General features: G+C 40.0%; 2 protein-coding genes across 51 annotated transcripts in view; both read right to left on the bottom strand.

The window, feature by feature from the left end:
* Positions 1–18,175, bottom strand: part of LOC310892960 (uncharacterized protein) — a 284,028-nt gene that overhangs the window by 50,708 nt on the left and 215,145 nt on the right. The gene's annotated exons all lie outside the window — the stretch shown is intronic.
* The window catches only part of CACNA1C (calcium voltage-gated channel subunit alpha1 C), a 494,083-nt gene that overhangs the window by 410,617 nt on the left and 65,291 nt on the right, over positions 1–18,175 (bottom strand). The window contains exon 2 of one of the 50 annotated variants that reach the window (XM_083821266.1): positions 14,607–14,750. The exons of the other annotated variants lie outside the window; for them this stretch is intronic. The gene's annotated coding sequence lies outside the window, so the exon portion shown is untranslated. The remainder of the gene's footprint in view (positions 1–14,606; positions 14,751–18,175) is intronic. 50 annotated transcript variants of the gene reach the window in all.

The following is an 18,175-nucleotide window of genomic DNA, read 5'->3' as shown; positions in this document are numbered from 1 at the left end:
ACAGAATATATATGTCAGCTGATGTGTATGATACGTCAAAGGTCTTAACAGTGCAATAAATTAAAAGCACCTTCTCAAGCTACTGCAATCATTCCATTGTTTCAGTAAAGACGGTTATTAAGCCACCTGTGCCTCTTCAATGAGAATGTTTCCCTTGCCTCTGATCAGAAGAGACTACACTTCAGAAAAGTGCACACTGACAGGATGAATAGTAGAAAGCCAGGGAAGGAGACAGATCACCTTTTATTTCAATGCAATTCAAAGTCTACTATTGACTGTGTTTGACTTTAGATTAAGGTAGAAATATGGTGTTATCAGATAGATCAGATGGGCTCCTATAGACCGGTGGACAAAGCAAACAGAAGAATACATGACTATCTGCTTTCCTTAAACTCTTGGATGAAAGATGATCAAAACCAGGGGAACAAGCACAACATTTCAAGGTTTTGAAATAAAATAACTACCCAAGATGAATATTTTATAGCCAGATGTGCAATGCCAAGAAATCACAGCAATGACTGCATTACAAATGAATTAAAGCAGGTAAGATAAATATAATTAGATTGACAACCACAGTGCTACAAGAGATTTCCCTCCCCAGAAAGCAGGCAAGATCTTGAAGTTCATCTCACTGAATTGCAAGGAAGGACATGATAGAGTCAGACGTTATTTTATGTCAGGCACTGCCTTGAGATTTGCAGGCTGTCAAAGTTTCACTGCATAGCGGGAAAATCGAGAGCTTGTCTCTGTCACTGAAAAGCCTCCTAGCTGCAAACCAGCCAAAGGAAGCTGGTGAATAATATGACTGATATGTGAAAGAGAAAGCTGAAAGAAGCAAGAAATGGGAAATAGTTAATTCAAAATTTGTCTCAGATTTTGAAACTGAAGAAAAATAGCTTTAAGAATCACACGGACTAAGCAGATTTCCTAGATGAAGCAGGCAATCAACTGGCAGACAAACTTAGTTAGTTTTCTAAGACTAAGCAAATTGTACAGAGCACTGCTCCTAGGATACATGTTTTTTTTCCAGACTAGTTTCAGATGCAGTTTTCCTCTTTAGCATCCATTTGACCTTCCTAGCCTGAGGCAGGCTGGGAAGAAATAAATGGAAAATTACTCTAATTATTCTCCCAACTCCAGCTCTTCTTTAATACTAACCCATTAGAGCAGATAAGAAAGATGTGTGTATTTTCCAGTAGAAGTAAGCTTGCTGATCCATAGTCACTGTGCTGACTATCATGCTGACTAGACCATGTGGTCCTGAAAATAAACAGCTGCTGCATCTTAATGAAGAGGTTTTTGCAATTTGGGAACATGTTAAGCTTCTCCATTACTATTGCTTATTAGTTACGTTTCACAGGAGGATACGGGTCTATGCGTTTTGACTTTGATGTGCCAGCAAACTTAAGGATACAGCTTCTGGTGGTTCCATTACTTTTGCTTCTACCACAATCACTAGTCCCATAATAAAGTGCTTTATCTCAAATTAACTTCAAAAGATGAGCCAGTAATGACAGATTTATATCAACAAATATTATAAATATTGATTACTGATAAAGATCTGTCTGTTTTATGAAGCTCGGAGGCTACAGACTATCTACTAAATAACTAACAGCAGTGACAAATGACTTGATCTACAGGCAGTTTAGAGAAATGGATTAAATTAAAGAGTGAAGCTCACACAGCTCCACAAAAAGTACATTGAAGAACTGAGCAAACTATTTTCAAGGACAGCATAGCCAAATTTGCAGGGAGAAAACACCACAAAACTGTAGTGCAGCTGTAACTTGAGAGCTGCACTTACTGGAACTGCTATTTCATTTTGCAATGTAGCAGTTAAAATACTTCATTCTATTTCTCCACAACAAATAAAGTTTCAGTATACCTAAATCACTTTAATCACATTTATTTATGCAGTTATGAAGCTGGAAGTTGACCAGAAATGGGAAGTGGAGATTCAGCCCCCACCCAAAGGGAATAACTCACTAAGCACTGGGATATGCAACATCACCACCCTGCTAATCCCTATCAACCTTTAGCAAGAATTTGTGCCATTGACTGCGTCCAGCTGGTGCACAAAACTCTTCTCTCTCAAGTACTTCTCTTATGGATCATGAATTTAAATGTTTGAATATTAATTAAACAGAAAAGTCCATATAAATGAACAAATTAGATTCCAAGGTCTTTGGTATAGACTTTAATTTCTGCAAAGACTTAGAACCATTTCAAATGTCAAAGTAACAGAAATACAGCTTTCAAAATCAGAATTAAGTCAGAAAAGCAACAGATAAGGTTGCTATACAACAAGAAATGAACCATGTTCTACAAAATGCCTGACACTGTAAGCCTACAACTAAATAATCAAAATGTTGAATAGTGATGACCATTAAAGCCTTTAAGTGCCATTTGCATTCTAATAATGTACATCTGTCATGCCACCTATTAATTAACAGCAGCATTTAAAGAAAAAAAAATCTAAGCAGTGACCATTCTCTATGAGAAGTGGTAAAGTTAACGGCATGATGGAATTGCAACTTGTAAATTTGTTGAATTTATCTATTTAGCCACACATTTATTATAGAGAAACTTGTGCTTAGATTAATTCTTCAAAAGAAAATAGAGCAGTGCCAGTGTGCGGCTTCGCTGTTTTTCCCCTGTCCCTCCATCGCTAGAAACAGCAGAATCCTAAAAATGCAAACCTTGAAACAATGATGTTGCACAATTGTATTTTTCCCCAAAGTAGATGGAAAATGAGTACAGTAAAAGACAAAATTGGTTAAATCAATATCTTAGCTGAACACCAAGAACAATCACACACAAAGTAAGAAACTGGTAGCACTACAAAGATCATGTAAGGCGAACTCAAGCACACAGGGAAAATGTTTACGAGACTGAGGTAAGAGGTGCCTAACAAGGAACATGAAAAACAAAACTACCATATGTTATCATCTGTTAATAATACAAAGAACATGGAAAACATTGATCCATTAACCAATGGAGACAGAGAGCATTCAAGAGATGATGTCAATAAGGCTTAAGTGTTATATGTCCTTTTTGCATCAATTTTCGCTACAGGAAAAAAAAAAAGACTGCTCAAGAGCTGGTGACTAGCACAATTAATTTTCAAAATAAAACAGGTATAATTTCCACCTGTAAAGAGAAAGAATAAGTTTAGAAAGTGCTTAAATAAGTAGGATGCTAGCTGAAAGCCTGTACATTAGGTACAGCATCCTAAAATATTAAAGATTTCTGAAATAATCTCAAAGCTGTTAGCTGCAGTTTTCATCTCAGAGTACAGGAGAGATCTGAGAAAGGGCAAATGTCAATCCCATTTGAAAAAAAAAAAAGTGGGGAAGGGGCACAAATTTATATTCAGTTGAGCTTCAGCATGCAGAAATAAATAATAATACAGAATAAGTAGAAAGTGTTAGCAAGTGCCTGGAGGACAAGGAAAAAAAACAGCAGCAGACATGCATCTGTCATGAATACACATTAATTTTCACATTGTGTAAAAGGAAACCAACTCCTTCCACAATAGTGTAACACAATTCACAGGCATGACAGAAGCAGCAGTTGCCACGTCTCCTGACTTTATTAATAATTTCATAAGCTCTTGTATAACAATTTGACAAGGATGCTAGGAACATACGAGTAAGAAAAAAAGAAATGTTACAGTACAAGTACAATGACCATACAGTGGGTGCCTGAGAGCAGTTACCAATGGTACATAGTCTAATTTGGAGGATGTCATATGGAGATATCCAAATGCCTGCCCTGGATTTAATCCTGTTCAACGTCTTCATTAATGATCTGGATGATGAAATAGTGAATAGTGTTATTAAATGTGTATGTAACTGTGAAGCTGGGAGGTACAGCAAATACACAGAAGGACAGAATTTGAATTCAAAATAAGCTTCATGAATTGGAGAGTCTTAAAAATAGCACAGAGTTCAGCAGGGGAAAACATAGTGCATTTAAGCGGAATGAATCATCTACCCAAATTATTTTCAGAAAGGCCTTGGGGGTTATATTGGATGCCAAAAAGAACAGGAGTTGATACTGTCATACTGCTTTCTCGCCACAAAATGCAAACATCTCAGTGTAGTACATATAAGCAGGTATACAATCTATGCAACACAAGTGATCCTTCTCTTCCTGTGCTCAGCATTGTCAGGGCATCAGCTGAAATTTCATGGGCAGCTTCAGGTTCTACACTTCAGGAAGGGTGTGACTCAGTTCAGGCTGTCTAGAAGAGAGCAATGAGATCAACCAAAATATGAACTCTAATGCAAAGCGACAGAAATGAGAAGGCCAGAACTTGGACTGATGGAGAAGAGGACATGGTAAGTTAAATATTTTATATAAAACACATATGTATAAAAATATTTTTAAAAACATACATATGTTGTTTCAAAAAACAGAAGGGGAATAATCTATCACTATACTCACAGTGAGTTTTCTTGCTTAAGAAGCAATGGCTTTTGCAATAAGAAAAAAATTAGGATATACATTAGGAAAACACTTTCTAACAATAGCGGCAATATCATCTATGTATTGATCTCCTGGATTGCTAGTAGTACCTCCCACGCTCTAAGTCTTTTAAACCAGGCCAGCCATTCCTCTGGCATCACAAGATTTGTAGTGAGTAGTCATTTCTCCTGTTAGACTTACACAAATTTGACTGACGAAGGGCCTTTGCACAGAAATTTTCTGTATTTTCCCCCCCATTAATTATCTATCAAAAAGAGAACCACCACCACCTTCTGAACATACCCTGCTTGACTCAAACCTTTAGGTAATCACAGCTCTGTCAGCACACCATAAGATTTATACGTGTGCTCATCCCTCAGAGAGAGGGAGAACCCTGGAACTTAATTTCTTTGGTTTTAAGACCTCACTCTGCAAACATATTTTTCTAAAATTCTTTCAGCATCTCAGCACAATAACTAGCCATACACAAAGTTTAAAATCCTGAAGTGAAATAAGCCAACTTATTTTTATTGAGAAAACAGTCTTTTTCAGAAAATTAAATCATTAAATTGTCTGTTGGCTTTCCTCATTGATGCAAGACTACACACACACACACAATTCAACCCCCCAAAAAGATGATTTGTATATTTTGCCTTTTTTCTTTTCCCAGTGGCTAAGAAAAGAAAGACATTAATTCTGACAGTTAACTATGAAAGTGACTTTTTTTCCAGAAAAAAAAAAATCTTTTGGAAGTAATTTGCAAGTAGCCATAGCAGATACAGTGAAAGCTGAATTGCAACCTTAACTGTGGTTTTTGCTACAACAGACTTTATAACATACACATACACTTTTAAACATCACGTCAGACTAAAATTCTGCGTGTAGTAGTTAGCCCAGATAAGAGAGTTAAAGAATTTTTGCTGTAAATTGTTTTGGAGTTTCAGAACACACACAAAGGATACATGATTTAAGACAGTTCATTCACTGTATTTGAGACTAAACATTTTTTATAATCTAAACAAAAGATCTTATTCAAGAACCATACTTCATTTGCAACTAGATCTTTGTTTTCCTTTATCTCCCCCCTCCAAACTGAGCTTTCTTTTTGCTGCACACCATTAATGTAAAAAAGATGCTGTGAGCTACCAGCAGTGTGAAAAAACAAGTCCATCTCAATGAAGAGAGCAAGTGCACAAGCTCCTTTCACGTCAAGTAATGAATGCTTCTAGGTTAAATATTTACACTTGGAAATTAACTGGGGATTCTGCATGGTAAATTTTTATAGCTTTGCCAACTTTATTTAGATTATAAATTTTCCAAGAAAGGGACAGACGCTTATTCTACATTGGTAAAACATCCAGCACAATGGATTCCCAGGTTGGGAATAAGCAATAATAATTCCCTGTCAACATCAGATTAATCTTAGGATAACTCTTCCCTCTAAATTCACCCTATATACATTCTTTCCATGTGAACATATCTTGTTTCACTAGAGTTTACTGGAAACCCTCTGCCCTCCTGATAAGATCTTTCCTCGATATGCACTCTCTTAGACATACAAAAGATCTAGGCACTGGAATAGAGATTTCTATGATTTCCCCTCCAAGCACTGTGAGCTCCAAGATTACTCTAATGCAGATGTGTGTGCACAACAACCCAACTGTTCCTTCTGGTACACAGCTTGTTTGCGCTAGGAAATAATTAACTCAGGTGAGGCCCAGGAGAGCCCAGAGCACAGTATTCTTTGCCACCACTGTAACCAGCAGGCCTTTATGCAGGCAGTTGTGCTATCTGGACAATACCCACCACTCTGAAAGAGGTTGGACAGATTTGAACAAAATCTGACAGATTTGAATGGAAGTATTTTGAGAGCCAAGCTCAGCCTTATAAGATAAATATATGCCTAGTAAAACTGATCAGGCGCTTGCAAGGCTTTTCCAGAATCATTTCCCTGTATGATACAATTTGCCATCTTCTGATAAGATGGAGAAAACACAGCAAGAGGAATAGTGTTAATTAAAGGATATGATCTTTCATACTCCAGTACAACCATAGTATTTTTTCCAGGAGTACAAAACAATGTATTTTTTGTTTTCAATTACGACTTCTATTCACATTTAAAAGAGGCAATCTATGCCTAATGATTAATGAATGAACAAGTATGAAATTCACTATAGTATTGCTATAAAAATCAGTAATTTATTCAGCAGAACAATGACCTGAAATAATATTTATTTTCTGTCAGTCACAGAATCACAGAATCACCTAGGTTGGAAGAGACCTCCAAGATCACCTAGTCCAACCTCTGACCTAACCCTAACAAGTCCTCCACTATAACATATCACCAAGCTCTACATCTAAATGTCTTTTGAAGACCTCCAGGGATGGTGACTCAACCACTTCCCTGGACAGCCCATTCCAATGCCTAACAACCCTTTCGGTAAAGAAGTTTTTCCTAATATCCAACCTAAACCTCCCCTGGTGCAACTTTAGCCCATTCCCCACCCCCCCCCCCCAAAAAAAAAAAAAAAAAGAAGCACTGACACAACCCCTGAGAATCAGCCAGATTTTTTTATTGCCAGGACATCTTGCAGGTAAGCCTGCAGGATGTCCGTGGTGTTTGGTGGCTCCAAGCTAATGCTTGCGATGGAGCCTGAGCAACCAGTAGGGGGCTCGCTGGGCACTCCTGCGATGCTGTTGGTGCTCTCAGATGGCAGAGCACAAAGACATGCCACAGTAGTCCCAGGTCTGTTCTGGCAGAGGTGGATTCACTTCCATCCGTTCCTCCACAACTGGTGGATCCAGCTCCATGGGCTCCATGGTGTTGGGCAGAAGGCTAAGCCAGTCCTTGCCCGGGACTGCCCAAACGGGATGCTTTCCATCCGGAATGTTCTTAGGCCAGGGTGCCGAACCAGGGGGTCGTCCAGTTCCACACCTCGGTCCCATGCCACTGTCGGCTTGATTTTCATGCATGGGTCCAACATTGCCCTCTGGCTTACGGCCATTACTGGGTCCCACACTGTGCTCTGGGCTATGGGCACGCCTCTGCTCCCCGCGGCTCTCTGCCTGATGCTCCCGTCTTTGCCCCACATCACCGTTGCTCCTATGGTAAGGCCCAGGCCCCCTATCACTGGGTGTTTGAGAGTCCAGCCTGTTCCCCGCATCGTTGCGGTGCCAGTGATACCGTCTATATGTGTCTGTGGGCTGGGCACCAGAGGTCCCTTGGGCACTGGTGTCTCTTGTGTCGCTGGTGCTATCCCTCCGCCCACGACACATCTCCTTCTGGTCAGGTGCATTCCTTCTTGGTGCTTCACCAGACTGCATTGCTGTCCTCGCACACCAAGGAGGCCTGCTGCTCGCCTTGCTCTTCTAGTCTCCTTCCTGCCGCACAAGCTGGCAGTCAGAGGGCCTAGATGCTCAGCGAATGGTGGGCCAGCTGCAGGGGTCCTGTTTTATAGGGCCCGCACCAAAGGCAGGGCAGTGGTGGCCACTGTGGCCTCAGCAAGCCTCTGTGATGGAGTGGCCCACGCAGTCAGTATGTTTCATTTGAAAAGTGAGCCTTTAATACACACGGGCTCAAAACCCCGTGGTAGAATGTTCAAACATGAAGTAGGCAGAACCATCACCAGTCTTCCATTACTTACTTCAAAGAAAGCAATCACAGAATCACCTAGGTTGGAAAACACCTTCAAGATTATAAAGTCCAACCATCAACCAGACCCATCAAATCCCATCACTAAACTACATCTGTTAGTGCCATGCCCACATGTCTTTAAATACCTCCAGGCATGAGGACCCCACCACTTCCTTGGGCAGCCCATTCCAATGCCTGCCCGACTATCCACCCTCTCCGTGAAGAAATCCTTCCTAATGTCCAACTTAACCCTCTTGTGGTGCAACCTTAGACAATTTCTTCATATCCTTTTCATTTGACAGACCAACACCCTCACTGCAACCTCCTTTCATGTAGTTGTAGAGAGCAATGAGGTATCCCCTTAGCCTCCTCTTCTCCAGACTGAGCAGCCCCAGTTCCCTCAGCCACTCATCAAATCTTGCTTTCTGGTCCCTTCACCAGCTTCAGTGCCTTTCTCCATGCATGCTTGAGGAACTCAACAACCTTCTTGTAGTGAGGGGTCTGAAACCGAACACAATATTCAAGGTGCATCCTCAGCAGCACTGAGTACAGAGGAACAGTTACTTCACTGGTCCTGCTGGACACTCCATTGATGATGCAGGCCAGGACAATCTTGGCCTTCTTGGCCACCCGGGCATGCTGCTGGCTCACATTCAGCCAGCTGTTGACCAGCACGCCCAGGTCCTCCTCTGCCATTCTTCCCCAGGCCTGTACCACTGCATCAGGTTAGGACGCAAGTACAGAACCCAGCACAGAGCCTCGCTGAAGGTCCTGTTCTCGGATGTGGCCCATTGATCCAGCCGATCCAGATCCCTCTGCAAAGCCTTCCTGCCCTCAAGCAGATCCACACTCTCACCTAACCTGATGTTGTCTGCAAACTTACTGAGGGTGGATTTGATCCCCTCATATGCTGATCATTGAGGAAAATGTTAAACAAAACCAGTTCCATGACTGAGGCCTAGAAAACACCACTGGTGACCAGCCATCTGCTGGCTCGGACTCCATTCACTGTGGCTTTTTGAGCCTGGCCATCCAGCCAGTTCATAGAATCATAGAATCATAGAATATCCTGAGTTGGAAGGGACCCTTAAGGATCATCAAGTCCAACTCTTGATACCGCACAGGTCTACCCAAAAGTTCAGACCATGTGACTAAGTGCACAGTCCAATCTCTTCTTAAATTCAGACAGGCTCGGTGCAGTGACCACTTCCCTGGGGAGCCTGTTCCAGTGTGCAACCACCCTCTCTGTGAAGAACCCCCTCCTGATGTCAAGCCTAAATTTCCCCTGCCTCAGCTTAACCCCGTTCCCGCGGGTCCTGTCACTGGTGTTAATGGAGAAAAGGTCTCCTGCCTCTCGACACCCCCTTACGAGGAAGTTGTAGACTGTGATGAGGTCTCCCCTCAGCCTCCTCTTCTCCAGGCTGAACAGGCCCAGTGACCTCAGCCGTTCCTCGTACGTCTTCCCCTCCAGGCCTTTCACCATCTTCGTAGCCCTCCTCTGTACACTCTCCAACAGTTTCATGTCCTTTTTATACTGTGGTGCCCAGAACTGCACACAGTACTCGAGGTGAGGCCGCACCAGCGCAGAGTAGAGTTCTTCACACAGTGAACCGTACTCCTGTCCAAGGCATAAGCTGCCAGTTTCTCTAGCAGAATACTGTTGGGAAGGTGTCAAACACTTTACTAAAATCCAGGTAAATAGCATTCTTACCTACTAAGCAAGTCACCTTGAGATCAGGTCACTCAGGCAGGACTTGGCTTTCATAAACCCATGCTTCTGGTCACTCAATTGTCTCGTACGTGCCATGTGACAACAGAAGCCTCTAAAGACTATTTTTCTTTTTGAAAATGCTATGTTTTTCAGTGAACATAATTCAGATTGTTTTTGTTTGTTTGTTTGCTTGCTTTTGTGGTTTTTTGTTTCTTTTTTTAATGAGACATGATCCTGTACTTGTTGTAAAAGTAATTTATTTATTTTTTACTGACAAATATTTTTGTTTTGCTTGTTTGTTTTAACAGCTCAGTCTACTATAACAAATGATAGAATCCCCCTTATCCCCCCTTCTAACTACCAGGGCGATAACAAGCTATCATCTAAGATTTCACCAGTCAAGTGCCCCTTCCTTTAATTCTCTAGTTTTATCTTTCTGTTCTGAAAGAAAACCAAAGCAACAGTCTCTTTTTCCTCCTTTACTGAAGAGGCACCTTGTCAAATTTTACTCAGAATAATCTAGAAAACCACAAGTTTGAAAACTTTTAGCACTCACAAAAATCCATCTAGCTTCTTCTTTGCTCTTCTGTGACTATGGATTCAAAGAGCATGGAAAGACTCAGAAGCTAGGTCCCTTTTTTAGGAGGAGGAAGAGGAAAAAAAGCAAGGAGCCTACTAAATGTTAAGCTACTTTCTTCTACCCCAAGGCAAGTGTCTAATATGAAGTCTGATAATTGATACAGATATCAAGAGAGACAGAGAAGTCCAATTCAACTGGTTAAAAAATTCAAATTGGAGATAATTTTATTGGTGGGGAAGATCAATTTCCTTTGAAGGACTTCCATTTTCTTGTATCTTTTAAGCTATAGTATACAAAATGCAAAGAAACCCACAAATAATCCTTTTTGGTTTCCTGATGCACACTTCTGGTGGAACCTAGATTAAGTTCTCAGAAATCAAGCCAGGGAACATTTTCTTTTCCTTCAACCATAGCTCATTCATGAAACTAAAAAATAGCAATGGAAGACCAGTGATGTAAAGATCATTTTTTTTCTTTTAAACTAGTAACGGTTTTGTATTCATCTCAAACAAGTCTGAGCGAACCAATTAGCTACGTATTTGAAGGAATGGCGAGCAAGAACTTTTACACAAAACCGGAGTTCTGCTGTGATAATGCAATCTCTCACAGAATGCAAAACACAAAGGCATTTCTAACACTAGATGGAATATAAATTAAAAGCCATGTTCTTCACTTGTAGCAGTTATATAGTACCTATCAGGACAAAACCTGTGCTATAACATGCATACAATGTCATGGTAAATTTCGTGGAACAACATACTGTTTAGACAAACTTTAGGCACAGTTCCTCAAATAGGGACATCAGAGCAAGCTTTCTTGCATAAATGCCTCTTTTTGCACCATTCATCCAAACTAAAGCTACCACCATGAAAGATGTTGAGATCAAGTACATCTTCAGTAAAAATTTCCTTGACATCAGTAAAATTCCTCTGGAGATTAACTGTAACTCAGTAGAGTGGATTCTTCTGACAAACTTGTCAGCTTAACTGCTCATCATTTTCTTATTGGTGAATAATGATTACTCTTCACTTAGCAAGTAATCTAAATATAACTGTTTTAAAAAGCAAGAAGGTTCTTATAGGTTTAAAATAGCCTTTACTGTATTAGATGGCATCCAAATTCTTTGTCTGAGAACACACAGTGGGATAGCAATCAATACAGAAAACTGTTAATGTGATTTGCCTCGCCCTACCCAAACCATCGGAAAAAAGTGATCTTGTCTAAGCTCCCTCTGGGGTCAGTGCAGAGGACCATTCCTTCCACTCTTAAGACTCTGAAATATAAGTGAAACCAGCCTCTGGAAGTACCAATCTTTTCACGTTGTACACAACTAATTGAAAATATAATTTTAATTGCACATCAAATTTAAGTGGATTAAATGAGATGAAATGACTCCCACATGTGTGGGGAGTTACACGCATGCACATGTGCTTGTGCATAAGGTACAGAGGAACTCTATTGTTGCTTTTCTGCAAAAGAGTATGCTGTTGTTTTTATTATGGCCCAAAACATGTAACATGGTCTGGAAAACACAAATGTGTAACATCTAAATAATTCAAAGCCTGCTGTTTCAATGATTGTTTATCCTAGAAAAATCAATCTTAGTTCTTTATAAACTGATACCATTCTCAGTCCCAAAATAGCAGTCTCTTCCCAGTTGCATCAGGTGGATGACTGCTAAAAAATACACATATAATCACAAAAAATAGGCCTATATAGAGATGTCTAAGCTATGAAGTACGAATTTCAATAAAGACAAAAAAAGAAAAACACTTTCGCATACAGAACTAAATGGAGATCAGCCCTGATAAACCATACACAGTGCAAATTCTTCTGGCTTTTCAGGTTGAGATTTTTGCTTCCTCTTGTTGTTTATGGGGTTAGTATTCACATGTGTAAAACCAGACAGCAGTCAAAGCTTGATGGAATGGACTTAGCAAGTATGTAAAAAGAAGAGCACACATCTGACCTTCCTTTACATGGTATAGGTACTCCCTGCCAGCCTTCTCTCCCAGTGGTAAAACCCACATTAGGAAGCCATTAATCCACACTATCATACAACAACTTAGGCTAAAAGGGACCTCAGAAGGCCATCTGGTCCACGCCCTGCCTCCTTTTTTGCCCCCCTCATTTGAAGTGGGCAGATTTCATCAACCCCTGTGGCTACCCATGACCTTATTTTGCACTAGTACAGTCTCTGAGTCTGTGGGACAGGTTGCAAGGGCTGAGAACACAGCAACCACCCGAATCAAAGGTACATGAATGAGCAAAGATTCATAATACAAATGATACAGATGAAGGACTCATAATATGAATTATCATAAGATAATATGGTGCATAAGATTGTGTCAAAGTATTTTTCTCCCAAAACAGATAGGATCAATCGTTCTTGTATTCCTGTTTAATCCAGCCACCTAGCTTTCAAATTCACTTTCTATTCAGTGCCATATGTGTTGTCCTCTCAGAGGATATGGCTACCTTCTCATTCTACCCACACTTCCCCACAAAACATACATAGTTTTAACATCTCTTACTCTTCTGGGAGATACTGAATCAGATAGCTTTCTCCATAAAGCTGATGACATTAATTTGAAAGGAGGGATCCTAAGCACCATTAACTTCTTAGGCAAAATCAACGTTCAGACACAATCCTCTTGGGTAAAGTAAGTTTGGTCTAAGTTTTGAGAAGTGACTGCTGATTTTAGAAGTCTCAGGCGTTGGGCATAAAACTTAAGAGAATAAAATGCATCTAATTTTCATATGTACCTACAACACTGTACTTTGTGAAAAACACGTCTGTAAATTATATCATTAGCACCCACACAAAACAGAGTTCCCTAAAAACTATTTGTTGCTCTTCAGAAAGACAAAGCTTAGAATTTATTTTAAGCTTCATTTACCTAATTTTAGACTATGTACGCAATATCCTAGTAAATTAAAGATGCACTCACTTCTTGAAATGCAGTCAGTTACAAAGGAAAATATGTTAAAAGATATTTCAAGTGTCAAAACTGACTTTGATTTCATCTATTAATCTTAGCATTCTAACAATCACATTTTTCTATTTTTAAAATGTGCTTTTTCCTTGCTGCTTGGAGTAAGACCAAACACCAGAAAAAAAAAGCAACAGTAGAGGAAAGTTCTGAAACCAACCATACAAAACGTTCTACCAAATCCACAATATTAAGCAAGTGAAAATAGACACTTTTTCCCCCTAATTCCAGCACTCCAACTTATGTAACCTTATTTTTGAATAATTTTTACAAAACGAGCGTTTCAACAGGAGGGCTCTTTTTATATTGGCAGCACTAAGGTGCTAGAAAGAGATCATGAAAAAAAAAAAAGACAAAATGTGAACTGAAGGAAAAAATGCTGCCTCTGTCACATCATTCTATTTCCTTTCTTCCACTGCATCTCAAGAGGATGCTCCATGTGCAATGGACTCTGCAAAGCAAGAAAAAAAAAAAAACCCTTTCGCTTGGGAGCCTACATTACAACAAATCTACAGAAAATTACTAACTGCACAATTACAAAACACGATATGCAACAAAGCAAAACAATGTCTTGTTTCAACTTCAGGGTGACAGTGAAAGGCAATTTGAAAAAACACACTTTTATTCAAAGTAGGAGTTTGTGATCTAGAGGCATTTCAGCATTAACAGATTTATAGCCACATTTTTATAGTCACTTAGAAAATAATTTTATTGAATTGTTTGGGTATCTAAAGCAGTATTTTCCATCTCTAACATACAAACGTTCCTCTACCATTCTTTTTTATTTACTGGTATCCTCTCAGAGAATGTTCCAAGTCTGAATACTAAGCATGTGCAATATCCAGATGCAAAAACAAGCACTCGACTTGCTCGGCTATTCAAGAGCATTCCCAGGCTAAATAAGGCACTAAATCAGAAAGTTGCAACTGCAGAGAGGAGAAAAAAAAAAAAAAAAAAAGGAAAATCGGCAAGACTCTTTATATGCACCTTTATGAGAAAAAAACAGCATCTGACTTGCATCTTATGTTTAACATTAAGATGCAACACTGAAATAATTCTTATGTCACTGGCTGTCTATACAAACATTGTTAACCAGCTTCTCTTTGACCTTGCCTCCAGTAGATGCAGACAAATGTTTGAGACTGGCTTCATAGATTCTTTCTAAAAATAAGAAATCCCACTTACATAAAAGCAGATCATTATTAAATTTACACGTACCAGACCAAAGGTGGCAAGAGCAGATGTACACCGAGTTGGTAGAACCCTCGTTTAGAAGTCAGTGGGCAATATTTCTGCACTGCCACGGAGGTAGGGCTGCAATCACTGCTCCAGCTCCCTCTTTCTGACAGTTCTCAGATCATGCTGAAGGAGAAGAAAGCTAAAGCTTTTGCATCCCTTTCTTGGGGCGCTCTGCATTTCATAGGAACAACATCACAAAAAAGGCAAGAAATTTCACACAAGCCATTCACTCTGATAATATCTGAACACTGGTTATGAGATTGTTCAGTTTTACCACTCATTAGTAAACAAAAAAAAACACATCCAGCCTGTTTACCAAGGAATAGTCATCTCTCATAACCTCTGGAATTTGGCATCAGTATCGTGCCCTCCCTGTTCGGAGGCAGAGCTTGCATGCGAGTTCTTTCTCCTCTTTCCTTCGCAAAGCTCCTCTTTCACGACTGCTTTGGCCTGAGAGGAGGTTTGTTGGCTCTAAGTGATGATGAGAGAGAGCCAACACACAGACAACATGGACTCCAGTGAGTTTCAACCTACCCAAGAGCCTAAAAGTCCAGGTAATGGGACTGTACAGACAGAGCCAGAGCATTACTGTGGAACACAGCAGTACAGCCTCCAGTTCTGGAATCCATGCCTCAAACAAAAGAATACAATAGTTTAAAGAACTCAGAAAAAAAGACATACAAGAATGTTTAGACTGGGACAATATCTTACAATGAGAGATTAAAGACATATGAGTCATTGAGTCTTATATAAGAGATGATTTTAAAAATTGATCATAATTTCCCAGCATGAGCACATGAAAGATTTTTGACACCAGACAACCTTTGCACCTAACAGGGGAAAAAAAAAAAAACCAACTACTTATAGATTAAATATTTGATAGCTGTAACTAAGCAAACTCAGGTGTCTAATAAGGTATATTTTGCTAATGAGGAACCTAACACCGGAAAACTGGGTAATGTCGGGGGTCACATACACTTTGTCTCCCACGCCAGACTTGGGTATTTTTCCAACACCCACACTGATGCTTAAACAGGAGGATTTAGAAACCACTGGGTGAGATTCTTTAGTTTGGCAGATGTCCCGTCTGCCCCTAAAACCCGCTACCTACAGACAGCCCAAGGGCAGTAGGAAACGCAAGACTATTATGATGATATTTAAAATACATCACTTGGACATTTTTCTGTAAAATGATGTCTTGTGCAACATATTGAGACCTGTAGTGGGATAAATTCAACATTTTCACACATAGACTGGGGATCCCCATTGTTGTCCTTATTTCAAGTTATTTTCAGCACAATGGCTTAATCAGAAAACTAGTGTTACAAAAACAGTTATGATATTTTAAGCAAATTGCTCCCACTTAAATCTATGCATTTCCTGAGACATTCTCTTGTCTCAAGTTTTGAGTCATTGTATCATTACCAAGCACTGGCAGTAAAAGAGCATTCAAAAGCAAATGGTGAAATGATGACAGAAAACATCATAGACAATCCTGTGCAAAATTACAGAATAGCTTCCCATAGAGGCACAGCATATGTTTGTGATTTCTATAGAAAGTCCAAACTGGAAGCCACTGACAGGAAATACTACATTTTTTGCTTGTTACTGTTTGTGGAAAAAACTCCCCTCGCTTCTCATTTTCAAAATTCAGATTTCAAACCTGAACTAAAAAAAGGTAATTGTTTTATGAGCACCTCACAAGAAAGAGTTTATTTGAAGAAAGGCAAGCATCACGTTGAACTGGTCTACTACACCGCAGTTGACAAGTTCTGTGAGCAGAATTTCCTGCTGATGCCCTTCAGGAAGTCATACCTGTTGCCTCGCATGTCGTTGTTGTCACAGCACACCCCTTCTCCCAGGACAGGGCAGGTATTCCATCACTACACAGCCCGCGCAAAGGGTAATGCAATAAAAGTCAACATTCTGGGAAAGAGGCTCTGAAGAGGTAATAAGATGATACATAAAAGACTTGATATCCCTGCTTGTGGCAATGAGGGGGCACAAAATTTCAAGAAGTTGCGTATTCTTTGAGATAATAAAGTATTACATAAAAAAAAAGGGAAAAAAAAAAAAGCATGTGTACCACCTTTCAGGAGGGGTGATGGAGAAAAGCTCACGCTGCCAAGACAGGTTAACCTTTTCTCCTTATGTCACCAGAACAACGTCCTTTCCCATTCCTCCTCTGGATGCATGCTAGAGGGATGAGGGCTTTCCCCCTTATTTGGGTCAGAGACCTGGCACACTGTGCCTGTTACTCCAGGCAGAAACATGTTTGCTAGCATTAAGCCCAAATGAATTTTGTACCACAATTTATCTTCTCTTTACTGTATAAGTTTGCAAAGGCTCAAAAAGGGCACTTTCAGAACTGGGCATGCTCTATTTGTTCACCTAAAAGCACAAAGCACACAAACCGAAGAGTTAAACTCTCTCTACATGACTGTTACCTAACTGCTAATCTTTCCTTGTAAATTTTGTACATTCCAGTCAGCCCAGTTAACCACACTTGCTAGCTAGAAGAAGCAGATTGAACTGATTACAGCACTATTTCTCTGATGTTGTGTCTTCTGGCATGCTTGTCATCCTTCACTGACACTGCCTGGAAAGTCCCGTCTCCTTCCTGAGGCTACCTATTTGTGCTCACAATACTCTCCACTCCTACACAGTCTAGGGAGAAGCTGGTTGTTCTCACCCCAGATGGAGACAGAGATACTCCTCAAAAAACAGTTTCCCTGGATTTCTATGAGGAATCTTTCCTGAGTTATTGTTTTTCTCATCATCCGTTGCTTTAACCATCTATTTTATATAATGGCATGCATTCATGCAGGAAATATGCGTTTAATGTATTTGCACTCACACAGGTCACCAGAGGGACAGGTGACATCAAAACAAACTGGAGGCACATAACTCTTTTCTCCACACTATACTTTTGTTGTTGACTGTCAAAATTAGAAATCAACACACACGCAGAAAGTGGAGTTCATTTCACTAGGTCTAGCAATCCAAAATCTAGCATTTATTCTAGCAGCCATAAAATCTCTCTATATACAGTCAAGGGTCCCCAAGAAAGCAATCCACCCCAACGATCTTAGACATCTATAAGGTTCTGTGGCCCTGACTGCCTTCCTCTCCACTGACTACTCTTGGACTCTAGACAATTAGGTCCAACTAGAAAATTTAAACACCTACAGAGAAATAAGATGAGACCTATGCCAAATTATCAGTTTTACTACATGAAGAATAACAATCTGAAAATACATCTCTAAAAGCCTTTAGTCTACACCTTTGGAGTCCCTGGAGTGAAGGCCTTCCCACTGTAAGATGACCTGGATCACAGGGACCACAGCTCATTTCTCTCTTCTTTCAAATCATTTGATTTCTTTCCAGAACATTCATAACAGCTAGATCCCTTCCAAACACAATCACTTATTCTGGTCCACTGAGCAAATTATACTTCTGCTTATATATACACATATGTATGCAAAGTGCAACCACAGACGACTCCACAATGTTCTAATGGTTCCAGAGCAGAGATTTTTTTCCAGCTG

Source organism: Anser anser (assembly GCF_964211835.1).
Source record: "Anser anser genome assembly, chromosome: 1".
NCBI classification, from domain to species: Eukaryota; Metazoa; Chordata; class Aves; order Anseriformes; family Anatidae; genus Anser; species Anser anser.
This window is presented reverse-complemented; position numbering and strand designations above follow the sequence as displayed.